General features: G+C 46.3%; 1 pseudogene; it reads left to right on the top strand.

The window, feature by feature from the left end:
- Positions 1-839: 839 nt before the first annotated feature.
- LOC125916152 (elongation factor 1-alpha 1-like) lies at positions 840-3,926 on the top strand (annotated as a pseudogene).
- Positions 3,927-4,476: the final 550 nt, after the last annotated feature.

Raw genomic sequence — 4,476 nt, forward strand, 5'->3', positions numbered from 1 at the left:
AAGGAGAACTTATACCGCTTTATTTCAAGACTTATTCTAAAGCTACGCTAATTAAGTCAGTATGGTAAAGACCTAACGATAAACAAATGTATCAGTGGAATAAACCACACAACAATGAATATGCCCTAGTACAACCAAACAGAACCAATACCGGCCACAGAGCTGTGCAATGTCCTTCAGGTCCCCTGCATTGTCTGGTGATAACCCTTTCATTGCTGGGTTGTGAGGACGCCCACAGTGGCTGGTGAGGAGCTAATAAGCTGGATGGAGTTGGAGGGTTTGGGGAGGAGCACTGGACTGCCTGCCTGAGAGCTGCAGGGTCTTCAAGGAGACCAGTCTGGGTGGCGTGAACATGGCCATGGAAGTTGGGGAGAGACAAGAGTAGATTTGTAAGATAGAGCAAATAAAAATACAGGACACCTAATAAAATTTGAGCTTCAGATAAATAGTATAAGTATGCACTGTAAAATATTTGGGACATACTTATACTATAAATTATCTGCTGTTTACCAGAAACTCAGATTTAAATTAGCATCCTATATTTCATCTGGCAATCTCAGGTGGGGGCAGTGGAATGGACCCAGGAAAGAAGGGCCAGGAAATGACAGGCAGGGGAAGAGGGGGCTGGAAGGTCAGCTTGGAGAGAGTGGGAAGCTTGGGAAAAGCAAAAAGAAAGAGGTGGGAAAAAAAAGGGGGTGGGAGTGAAAGCAAGGCTGGGGAAATAGTTCTAGAACTGAGACAGAGGTAGGGGGAAGAAAGCTGTGGTGGGGGAAGGGGCACAAGGGGAGTAAGGGAATCTATGATGGGGGAGAGGTGGAAGGGCTGAGAAAGGGTAAGCAATGGAGATCCTTGGAAAAGGCAGAGAAGTTTGGAATATAGAGGGAGCTTGGCATATCCAGAAGGTTGTAGATACAAACAGAGGAATCCAGGGGTAAGGGAGACTCTTCTGAGGGTTCCTCCTAGCATTCACCTGAGATCCTCTGGTCCCTCCACACACCAGTGCAGACTGGGGGTGGGTGTATACACTCGTGTGGCCAGAACATGGCCAAGTCCCCCCTAAAGTTCAGCCATCTCTGCTCCTACAAGGAGAACCTGTGACTCCACCCCTCATCCTGACCCATTCCTGGAGATCCTGGAAGGTCAAAGAGGGCAGAGCTCCTAGAATGCAGCAACTCCTGCCCTCTCCCACATCCAAAGGGAGAAAAAGAACTCAGGGAAGAGGAAGGATTCTCTTAAGGACACAGTAAACGCAGAGTAGAGCCTGCATCTCTTGTCACACACCTGATCACCTTCCAATAATTCCTTCCACTTTGATTGACTACCCCTAACCCCAAACACAACTTTAGATGGTCCTAAAATTCACTCTTATCTAATTTCCAAGTCCTGCTACTCCTGGCTATGGATCTCTTCCTAGAAGCCTTCTGACTGTCTTCCACTTTGTTATCAGTTGATTCTCCCCCAACACCTGTCCCACTTGTGTGCGGCTTTCCACAGTCACCATGTACAGTTGTTCATGTTGGACACTGTACAAGAGCCTTATACTTCAAGAGGTGCCATTCACATCACAGACATCTTAATTATTTTGAAACAATTTTTTTGGTAAATATTTGTGTATTTTGTTATTCTTTTGCTGACTGCAAAGTAAATTATAATTTATTGCAATCATACCCCAGCAGATGGCAGCAAAGCGTCTTGGTCCAACATGGTTGGTAGCTACCACTTAGGAGAAATCAGCTTGAAAATGGAAGGACCTTGGAGCACCTGGGTGGCTCAGGTCATGATCTCAAGGTCATGAAATCAAGCCCTGTATGAGGCTCCACAATGGGCATGGAGCCTGCTTAAGATTCTCCCTTCCTCTCTCTCCGCCCCTTTCCCCAATTCCTTCTCTCTCTCTGTCTCTCTCTCTCTCAAAAAAAAAAAAAAAAAAAAAGGAAAGACCTTGTATGGTGACACATGTAAACTGGATTTCTGGTGATCATTTTGCAATACATACAAATATTTTTTAAGTTTATTTATTTATTTTGAGAGAGACAGCAGGGTAGGGGCAAAGAAAGAGGGAGAGAGAGAATCCCAAGCAGGCTCCAAGTTGTCAGTGCGGAGCCTGATGTGGGGCTTGAACTCAAGAACCATGAGATCATGACCTGAGCTGAAATCAAGAGTCAGATGCTTAACCATACAACCCACCCAGGTGCCCCGCAATATATAAAAATATTGAATCATTATGTTTTACACCTGCAACTAATATAATGTATGTCAATTACACCTCAGTAAAAAAGAATAAAAATAAATTAATAAAAACAAAAATTTTTTAAATACTCACAAAAAAAGAAAGAAAATGGAAAGCATTGTTGATCTCATATAATCTAAAATAGCCTGTGCTTCTGAACAAGGATTTGCTTTTCACCTGACGTGCAGAGCATTTTTTTTTATCCCCTTTTTTCCATAGTGGTTTTGCCACCAGAACCCAGGTATGAAAACCACCACTAAAGCTAAACCGAAACAGGAAAGGAAAAGGCTCATATCATATCATTGGACACGTAGATTTGGGCAAGCCTACCACTACTGGGCATCTGATCTACACATGTGATGGGACTGACAAAATAACTATTGAAAATTTTGAGAAGGAGGCTGCTGAGATGGGAAAGGTTCCTTGACATATGCCTGGGTCTTGGATAAACTGAAAGCTGAACACTAACGTGGTTATCACCATTGATCGTTCCCTGTGGAAATTTGAGACCAGCAAGTATCATGTGATCATCACTGATGCCCCAGGACACAGAGACCTTATCAAAAACGTAATTACAGGCACTTCTAGGGCTGGCTGTGCTGTCCCGATTGCTGCTGCTGGTGGCGAATTTGAAGCAGGCATCTCCAAGAATGGGCAGACCCGTCCATGAGCATGCCCTTCTTCTGGCTTACACACTGGGCGTGAAACAACTAATTGTTGGTGTTGACAACATGGGTTCCACTGAGCCAGCCTACAGCCAGAAGAGACACGAGGAAATTGTTGAGGAAGTCAGCACCTATATTAAGAAAATTGGCTACAACCCCAGCACAGTTGCATGTTTGCCAATTTGGGGTTGGAATGGTGACAACGAGCTGGAGCCCAGTCGCTCACAGGCCTTGGTTCACGAGATGGAAAGTCACCCGCAAAGATGGCAATGCCAGGGGAACCACACTGCTTGAGGCTCTGGATTGCATTCTGCCACCTACTCGTCCAACTGACAAGCCCTTGCGTCTGCCCCTCCAGGATGTCCACATAACTGATGGTATTGGTACTGTCCCTGTGGGCCGAGCGGAGACCGGTGCTCTTAAACCCAGCATGGTGGTCACCTTTGCTCCAGTCAAGGTTACAACTGAAGTAAAGTCTGTTGAAATGCACCATGAAGCTTTGAGCGAGGCTCTTCCTGAGGACAGCGTGGGCTTCAGGGTCAAGAACAAATCTGTTAAAGATGTTCGTCATGGCAGTGTGGCTGGTGACAGCAGAAGTGACCCACCGACGGCAGCAGCTGGCTTCACAGCTCAGGTGATTATCCTGAACCATCCGGGCCACATCAGTGCCGGAAATGCACCTGTGCTGAATGGTCACACGGCCCACGTTGCTCACAAGTTTGCCGAGCTGAAAGAGATTGATCGTCATTCTGGAAAAAAGTTGGAAGATGGCCCCGAGTTCTTGAAATCTGGTGATGCTGCCTTCGTTGATACGGCTCCTGGCAAACCTGTGTGTGTTGAGAGCGTCTCTGACTATCCTCCCGGCGGGCGGTTTTTGCTGTTAGTGACGTGAGACAGATGGTTGCTGTGGAGGTCATCAAAGCAGTGGACAAGAAGGCAGCTGGGGCTGGCAAGGTCACCGAGCCTGGCCAGAAGGCTCAGAAGGCTAAATGAATGGAATCCCCAATAACTGCCACCCCAGTCTTAATCAGTGGTGGAAACATGGTCTCAAAACTGTTTGTGTCAGTTGGTCTTTTAAGCTTGATAGTAAGACGTTGGCTAATGAGGGGCACCTGGGTGGCTCAGGTGGGTAAGCGTCCAACTCTTGGTTTCGGCTCAGGTCATGATCTCAGTTTCTGAGTTCGAGCCCCGAATCAGGCCCTGTGCTGGCAGTGCAGAGCCTATTTGGGACTCTCTCTCTCTCTCTCTCTCTCTCTCTCTCTCTCAAAATAAGTAAAGAAACTTAGGGAAAAAAGACTGGTTAATGATAACAATACATCGTAAAACCTTCAGAAGGAAAGGAGAATGTTTTGTGGGTCATTTATGCGTGCGTGGGTTTGTGTGTGTGTGGCAGTTTTAAGTTACTAGGTTTTTTTAAATTTTTTTAACGTTTATTTATTTTTGAGAGACAGAGAGTGAACGGGGGAGGGGCAGAGAGACAGGGAGACACAGAATCCAAAGGAGGCTCCAGGCTCCAAGCTGTCAGCACAGAGCCCGATGCAGATCTCGAACCCATGAACTGTGAGATCATGACCTGAGCTGAAG

This window comes from Panthera uncia (assembly GCF_023721935.1).
Source record: "Panthera uncia isolate 11264 chromosome E2 unlocalized genomic scaffold, Puncia_PCG_1.0 HiC_scaffold_19, whole genome shotgun sequence".
NCBI lineage: Eukaryota > Metazoa > Chordata > Mammalia > Carnivora > Felidae > Panthera > Panthera uncia.